The following is a 9,606-nucleotide window of genomic DNA, read 5'->3' as shown; positions in this document are numbered from 1 at the left end:
TGCAGTAGGTACAAGAAGTGCCTGTTCTTTTAAGAACTGACCATTCCTTAACCACTCCCTAATTCCACTCTGAATCCCCTAGTTAGCATATTTGGCACATGTTTTATTGTATTTTATCCTATATAAACTTTAACTGTACTTCTCTAAGGTTGCAAGATCCTTTAAGAATCCTTGCCCGCTGAAAAGCATAACAATAAACTTTGCCACCTTGGCTTAAAGAATGCTTGAGTCTGTGAATTCATTCCAGATGACCCATGTACTTAAGTCTTTGAGGGGTCACAACCTCTCAACCTCTCAGCCTGCTACAAGAAGACATGAGTTCAGACCTTAGAGACTTACTAGCCATGTGACCCTAAGCAAGTCACTTAATTTTGTTTGTCTCAGTTTCCTTACCTATGAAATAAGCTGGAGAAGGAAATGGCAAACCTCTCTAGCATCTTTGCCAAGAGCACCCCAAATGAGGTCACAAAGAGTCAGACAGGGCTGAAAGGACTGAACAACAAAATCCCTTTCCTGAGTATAGTTTTCCAAATAAATACCTTCTTACTCACATTCAGGGTCTGTCTTCCCCTTTTCCCTATGCTGAAGATAATTGTATTCAACAGGAATTTACAGATATTGACTTAAAGTGTCTTGCTTGGTCATTCATGTTAATGGACCTAGCCCAAAGTTGGTAGTAAGACTATTGTGTGCATAGAAATAGATTTGCTTCTTCACTTCATTTCATTACAGGTCATGCAGACAATCAATACAGATCTGTGAAAAGATGTCTTGGGGCAAATAATCCAATATGCTTGCTTTGTGTTTATAGTTAGACATCAATGATTACTCAGAAATTTAAAGATAGAAAGTGTTCACAATGCAAAAGATAACAATGAATGAAATATAGATGACCCAAAATTATATTAGGACAAAGTTTCAGTAGAAGAATGTGCAGCACACTGTAATAAAAGCTATCTTTTTTTTTTTCCCAAAGGGAAAGTATTTTTCTGAATTCCTGGCAGAGTTGAAGGAACACTCAACTCAATTTGGTATTTAGAAGACCTAGTGACAACATATTGCTTTGACATTTATAAGCTGTGAGAATGTGAGTCTCCACAAAAGTCCTCCTCTTTTACCTGGTTGTAGTATGAAGATGATCCTTGCTTCTCAAAAACTTATCAGGAGAGATTCAGCTTAATAATGGCTAGTCTCCTAGAGGGGTGTGAGTATGAATGTATTCATAGAAGATCTATCTTCCCAAGAGAACCATCCTGGGTTAGAGATCAGTTCATGAATAGTTGTCCACAGGCTGATAAGGTTTTTTGTTTACTGTTTCTTTTTTTAATGCAACTTTGGAATGCCATTGACTAACTCAAAATTTATTAAACTCTCACAATTTGCAAGACACTGTATTAGTGACTGCAGATATGAAAACAAAAATTAAACAATCTCTGCTTTCATAAAATTTACAAGACAATACAAACAATATTACATGTATATTATATGTACATACCTAAATACAGACATATATTACAAATACTACACGTATGTATGCGTATATGTGTATATGCATGGATCTATTTCTGTCATCTCTATATCTATGTCTCTTTCTCTATCTTTATCAGCTCTGTCTCTATCTCTTTATCATCTTCTAACTACCATACAAGTCTGAGGATTTACATTCCAGCTGAGTTGCTGTGCAGAGTTAGTAATGACAGAACAGACACTTGATTAGATGACTGACCTTTGATTTTCAAAAGAAAGGTACTTTCAGACTTTTGAATTGTTGGTGTAGATCTCCCCATAGCCACAAATATATGCAGAAGTTAACTTCTTAATGTTTACCTTGATGCTACAATCTAAACAAATAAACAAGCAAATATTTATACTGTCCAGATCAAAAGTAGGAAACCTGCAACCTTGAGGCCACATGTTGCCCTCTAGGTCCTCAAGTGCTTTGACTAAATTGACTGAATCCAAACTTCACAGAACAAATCCCCTTAATAAAAAGATTTGTTCTCTAAAACTGGACTCAGGCAAAAGGCCACACCCAAAGACCTAGAAGGACACATGTGCCCTCTGGACTGTAGGTTCCCCACCCCTGGTCTAGGTATTTTAATTGCTCTAAAACAATATCAAATGATATTACTGCCACATAGTTTCTCTATTTTTCACTTTTGATTAAATCTGTTTTAACTTTAACTTTGTCTGATATCATGATTACTATCCCTGCTATTTTTACATACTAAATTCTACTCTATTCTTTATTTCATCTTTGTGTGCATCTCTCATTTTTATAATGTTTCCTGAAAGCAACATATTGTTGAATTCATATTTTTAATCTGCTGTCCATTTCTGTTTTATGGGTAAATTCATCCCATTCACATTCTAAGCTACAATTACTTGTGTGTTTTCCTCCTTCTCATTTTTCTTCTCTATCCTTCCAACCCTATTTATCCTATTTCTCCTCACTCCTCTGCTTTACTTCTACCTACTACCTTTTCCTCCTATTCCTTAAACTACCCACCCCTCCATGAGTCCCTTCCTATCGTTTTGTTCCACCTAATCTTCTTGCTCACTTATTTCTTTCAGAATTTAGAAGACTTTTATAACCTTCTAGATACATATGTTGTTCCCTCTTTAACCCATTACTGACAAGAGTAAGGTTCCAGTATGACCCCCTTTCCCCCTACTAGCTTCTTCTGTATCAGTTTTCCTTTTATGCCTCATATGTATGAGATAATTACTCCTTTTTATCTCTTCCTACACAGTTTCATTTTTCTAGAATCACCCCATCATATTCAGCTCAGTCCATGCCTTACTTTTAAACTACCTAAATAATGATGACCCTCATAAGAGTACTGCTAATATTTTCACATATACGAAGTAAACAGTCTGATCTTATTGAGTCCTGTATAATTGTTCTTCAATGTTTACCTTCTATTTCTCTTGGATGATAGTGTCAAATATTCCCTTAAATTCTGGGTTTTTTATCACAAAAACTTAAAATTCTTTGAGTTTACAAATGTCCATTTTTTTCATTGGCTCACTATTAGGAAAGAAAATTTCAAAATAATTGATCATATCAACAACAAAAACAACAAAAATCATTCAATTATGTAATCATGTAACAAAAATAAATAAATGCAAAAAATGTTTTTGACAAAATGCAACACCCATTCCTATTAAAAGCATTAAAAAGCATAGGAATAAATGGAGTCTTTCTCAAAATAATAAGTAATATTTATCTAAAACCAGGAGTGACACTATCTGTAACAGAGATAAACCAGAATCATTCCCAATAAGACCGCAGGTGAAGCAAGAATGTACATTAAAACCGCTATTATTCAGTGTTGTCTTAGACTTAGTCTATAGCAATAAGACAAGAAAAGGAAATTGGAGGAATAAAAATGGGCATGAGTAAACAAATCTATCAATCTTTGCAGATGATATTATTGTATACTCAGAGAACCTAAGAGAATTAACTAGAAAACTAGTTGAAACAACAACATTAGAAAGATGCAAGGTATAAAATAAATAAATCCACATAAATAATCAGCGTTTCTATATTCTGCATACCAATCCAGAAGGAAAAGAAAGAAAAAGAAATTCCATTAAAAATAATTGCAGACATTATAAAATACTTGGAAGTCTACTTGCCAAAATAAGCCAAGGGACCATATGGATACAATTACAAAACACTTTTCACACAAATAAAGTCAGATCTCAACAATTTTAAAAATATTAATTGCTCGTGGGTAGGTCAAGCCGATACCATAAAAATGGCAATTCTACGTAAGTTAATTCACTTATTCAGTGCCACACCAATCTAATGACCAAAGAATCATTTTATAGAGCTAGAAAAAATAATAACAAAATATGTCTGGAAGAACAAAAGGGCAAGAACTTAAAGGGAATCAATGAAAAAAAATAAAGAAGGAAGCTTAGCAATAACAAATTTTAAACCATATTACAAAGTGGTCCTCATGAAAACTATCTGATATTGACTAAGAAACAGAGCAGTGGATCAATACAATAGATTGGGTACATAATATATACTAATAATTTAGTATAGTAATTTAGTGTTTTGTAAAACCAAAGATTTTTTAATTAATTTTGAATTAAGAACTCATTATCTGAAAAAAATGATGGGAAAAATGGAAAGCAGTCTGGAAGAAAAGTCAACATTGACAAACATCTCACTTTGTATACCAAGTTCAATAAGAAAGAATGATTTAGACCAGGAGTAGGGAACCTGTGGCCTCAAGGCCACCTCTAGGTCCTCAAGTGCAGCCCTTTGACTGAATTCAAGCTTCACAGGACAAATCCTCTTAATAAAAGAATTTGCTCTATACAACTTGGACTCAGTCAAAAGTCCACATGTGGCCTCGAGGCTGCAGGTTCCCCATCCCTGATTAGACATAAAGGGAGATATTATACATACATTAAAGGAGTATGGAAAATACATACCTGTCAGATCTATGGATAAGGTAAGAGTTTATGATAAACATGAGATAGAGAGGATTACTGGAAATAAAATGGATAATTTTGATTGCATGAAATTTAAAAAGTTCTTGTCCAAATAAAATTAATGCTGCCAAAATTAGAAGGGAAACAGGAAACTGGTAGAAAAGTTTACAGCAAATTTCTCTGATAAAAACTTCATCTCTCAAATATATATCCAAATTTATAAAATAATGAGACATCTCCCAATTGGTAATTGGTTTAAGGACAAGAACAGGCAAGTTTTCAGAGGAAGAAATCAAAGCTATCAATAGTCACAAGAAAAAATGTACTAAATCATTAATGATTACAGAAATGCAAATTTAAACAATTTTGTGATACCACCTCACATCTATCAGATTGACTAATATGACAAAAAAAAAGCCAATGACAAATGTTGGAGGTAATGGGGTTATTAATGCATTGTTGGTAGAATTGTTAACTGATCCAATTATTGTGAAGAATAATTTGAACTATGCCCAATTTGCTGTAATACTGTGTATATCCTTTGACTCCTATTAGGTCTGTTTTCCAAAGAGATGATGAGGACATGAACAAAAGTAACGACTGTTTAAGTTGTGAAGAAGGGGTGGATACAAGGCATATTTTGGAGTTAGAAATAGTAAGATTTGGTAACTGATTTGACATGTGAGAAGAGGAAAAGTGAGGAGCAAAAATTGATGCCAAGGAGACCAGAAAACTAGTAGTGCTCTTGACAGATTAAGGACATTGGATCAGCTGGTTTTTGGTGAAAGGTAATGAGTTCTGTCTGAGACATGTGGAGTTAGAACTCTCTACAGGATATCTAGTTTGTAATGTCCAGTAGGCAGGTGGTGATGTAGAACTGTAATGCAAGAGAGAGGTTGAGGATGCTTAGAGAGATTTGGGAGGATTTTTTAAAAAATACAAATGATCATCAGACACAAAAAATATAGAAAGGAAAAATATGTGTGTATGTGTTTGAGAGAGAGAGAGAGAGAGAGAGAGAGAGAGAGAGAGAGAGAGAGAGAGAAAGGAGAGAGAGAGAGAAAGAGAGAGAGAGAGAGAGAGAGTGTGTGTAGTTAGCGGTATTCTTTGGGTAACTGGCAGAAAAGAGGGAGTCAGACAAGTAGGAGAAGAACCAGGAGAGAGTCTTGTCATGAAAATCCATCCATCAAGCAATAAACATTTATTAAGTGCCTACTGTGTGCCAGACACTGCGCTAAGTGCTGGGGATACAAAAAGATGCAAAAGACAGTCTGTGCTCTAGAAGATGTTACAATCTAATGAAAATCTGAAAAACAGACAGTGTCCAGTATCAGAGAGTTGACAACAGTGCCAGATTCCCTTGAGCTATTATATTTTAATAATATTTTAGTTTCTCAAATTATTTGTAAAGACAATTTTTAACATTTATTTTTCAAAAAAAATTGAGTTCCAAATGTTCTCCTTCACTTTCTCCTCCTTTTTATGATCTCTTTGAGATACAGACCTAGTAGTGGTATTGCTGGATCAAAGGTATGTACAGTTTGATTGCCCTTTGGGCATAGTTCCAAATTGCTCTCCAGAATGGTTGGAACTGTTCACAACTTTACAAACAGTGCATTAGTGTCCCATTTTTCTTACAACCTCTCCACCATTTTTCATTTTCCTTTTCTGTCATATTAGCCAATGTGATCATGTGAGGCGGTATCTCAGAGTTGTTTTAATTTGCACTTCTCTAATCAATAGTGATTTAGAGTATTTATATATAAGTGTAGATAGCTTTGATTTCTTCATCTGAAAAAGTGTTCATATCTTTTGACCATTTACCAATCACGGAATGAATGACTGGAGATTATTTTTTATAATGTTTGAAAGAGTCATTTCAGTTAAATTATGAGGTCAGAAGTTAGCTTGAAATGGATTGAGAAGCGAATGAGAGAAGAACAGTAGATAGCTTTTTTTGTTGTGACAAAAGGGAAAAAGAAATAGTATGATAAGTTAATGGGATCTAGTGCAAGTATTTTAGCATGTGGGAGAATTGCAGGTGATATTATGATATACTTATAAAATCCTGGAGAATCGATTAAGATATAAATCCAAATGATTAATAGTTTCCATTACATACCTGTATGCAAAATAAATCCACAAAATAATCATAATTTCTATATACAAATACCAACAATTAGACAAGAATGACTGAAAAATAATCGCACAATGCATAAAATAGCTTGTAATTAATTTGTGAATACCTAAACTCTGGATGAACGAACCTGCATGACTGGCTTATGATTTATATGGCTTGAAACTGTTGGCGTTGGGACTTGAACCTTTGCTTTCTTACTCCAAGTTCAGCGTTCTTTCCTCTATATCACATTCCCTTTTCAAGAATATCAGTAATGCAATTATCATCTACTATACCAGAATTTAATCTTGGGTGGATTAGAGTCTGAAAGCACCAGTCAGTTGGCTCACAATCCTGCTAATTCAGTGGGAAAAAAAGAAGAAAGAAAGAAACACACACACACACACAAATGAAAAGTTGACCATGTAGTCAAAACCAAATGTAAAAATGGTTTAACAATTTTAAAAAAAAGTTTGTTTAAGCAGGACTCTTGGTTTTATATATTCAGACCATATGAAAAAAGTTTTCTAGACTATATTTTACAAAATAATATGACAATTCTACTTCCTAAACTAACTTAAAATGTAGTAGATAGTTGAAAGATTGAAATGGCATATATTATTGTTGTGTTTGGAAATCTTAGTCCCAGAGAGATGACTTGCTGAAAGAAAAGTTGAGGATTCAGGAATAAAAGCCTGAATTACTTTTGTGATGTGCTCTGAACGCCATTCTTCCATGAAGAAATTCTCTTTCTTTCTGCTTCTCCATCTCTGTCTGTCTCTTTTTTTCTGCTCTTTCCCCCAAACCCTTCAAATCTAGATATAATAGGCCTTCTGCACACACTCAGACTTCCTAAAACAGCATCAGCTATGTGGGAGGTGTTGGGGAGCTGATTTTCAGAGAAAGGAGAACTGGCAAATCTTTGAGCATACTATTTTGTTTTAACCAAGTGGTTGAGAGTAGAATTTTTTACTTGCTATGCAGCTGGAAATGCTTTATCTTTGAGTCTCTCCTAAAGACTTTTGCTTCTCAGCTTGATTCTTCCCACCTCCCATCAACAGCTAGGAGTAAACTCATTCTCTCTTAGCAAGTGACTCCATATTGTAAAAGGGAAGGGCCTGAGGGTCACCTCCCAACACTCCCTAGAATTGGGTTTGGGGTTTCAGTCTGTCTCTTTTCTCCTTTTCAGTTCTAAGTGTAAAGAGTGAAGTCCTTGACCCACAAGGTTGAGCCACAGGGATCATGGAGCCCAGGATTCCAAGCCAGACATTACCAGCAGCTCAGCAAGAAAGCCCTGAGAACCAACGTCCAGGGAAGCTAGCCTAGGAAGACTTTGGACATGAACTTGATGAGACTAAAGCTATGGCTCAACTGTGCTAAACTGTGAACCTAATCCTCCTCCTGTCTTAGAGACTGAAGTCTTAAAGGTGGATGGGGGGGAGGATAAGTGCCTAAAACACTTTGGGAAATGTTTGCATGATTATTCCTGTTACATCTTCGAAGTAAATATCCTTTCATAAAAGATAATCACATGTAAATCAGATTACATTTGTAAATCATGTTAAGTGGATTTGGATTGCTAGTCACAGTGCCTCTAACGTTGAGAGAATAAAATTAGTGGTGGCCCTAGCCAATGGAAGAGAAGAAAGACCCTCACAACTACCTCAGGATACTGGAGAACCTTCTGGGAGTTGTAAAATGTAAAGCACCAGGCCTTTAGAAAGTGGGGCCAGAATTCATTAATTCATGTGCCTATGGAGCATTGTCTAATATTCGGCCCTTTGTATTGGTAGGGAGCCATGGAGAGATTTTCAGTCTGGGATTTTAAATTCTGAATACTCCAGTTTGTGAGATCCCAGAGAAAAAATCCATTTCCCCCCCAGCTATATATTGTGCATTTTTTTCTTTTTTAGTGTGCTTCTCCACAAGTCAGCTGCACTGAAGTAATTTTGCTTTGGATTTGCTGATTTCTTGAATGTTTAGATACTGATAGTTGTTGTATTATTGAATTCTATAAAAGTATTGATTTTGAGTCTACTATGAGAAATATAAAGTTTGTGTTACTAAAATGCTGCTGCCTAGCAGAAATAAACATAGACTGCTTGACTTATTGTGAGAGCATTATGTCCTGCAACTTAGAGTGAGGTTTTTTCTGGGCCTAGAAAGAGCTTACTTGTCTTCTAATTCTGCAGTTCCACTTGACTTTCCATTTCAGGAGCAGGGGTCCATTGAGGAGAAACTTTGGGTGTCCTTTGGAATAAAGACCAAGAGGAAATTTACCCGCACCTCTAAGGGGGTTGCCTATAGTCCAGGACTCTTAATCTTGATATACCCTAAGTAGAAAGGGAAACTGGAAAATTTTGTCCTGATCTCAAAACACATGGCCCCATGCATTGAGTTCTGGAAGTTTTCACCCCTGGACAATTTTCTTGCTTGAGAGAAGGGGTAATATCCCTGCAGAGAGAGCTCTGTGTAGTTAGGAAATCTCAGCATAGAGCATGATTTCATGAGACAAGAGACTGTCTTTGCCTTTACATGTTGTTTAGCTTGTAGGTTGAGAAAGGCCCTGTGAACAAGAAGTAAAGCAGTTGTTGGGTGCTAAGCAAGACATAATCTTTGGAAAACTTTGTAAAATGTTCATTATGTGTTGAATATGCTGAACTTGGTATTTGGGGATAATTGTGATTTTCATGTGTGCATGTAGGACTCTAAGATCATGTAATGCTTTTTTGAGACTCTTTCCTGCATGGCACTGAAGTGAGACATTGGTACAGCTAGTATCAATATGGTGCTCAGAGGTTTGTAAAGCACTTTACAGGTTTTCTCATTTTCTCATGTTTTGTCATCACCATGAGGTATGGTTATCATGCTACCCATTTTACTGATGAAGAAACTGAGGTTCATAGAAGTTAAGTGACCTGCCCACTCTTAAGTGCCTAAGGCTATGCTTATGCTTCCCCAAGATTACAGAGGAATGTTCTCAATTGGAGATATAGGTAGTGTTGAAGAGGTCTAGAGGTTTGGGGGTGTTGCTT

The sequence above is a fragment of the Phascolarctos cinereus genome, unplaced genomic scaffold (assembly GCF_003287225.1).
Source record: "Phascolarctos cinereus isolate Bilbo 61053 unplaced genomic scaffold, phaCin_HiC Scaffold_4;HRSCAF=312, whole genome shotgun sequence".
Taxonomy (NCBI): Eukaryota; Metazoa; Chordata; class Mammalia; order Diprotodontia; family Phascolarctidae; genus Phascolarctos; species Phascolarctos cinereus.
Note: the sequence above shows the minus strand (reverse complement) of the source record.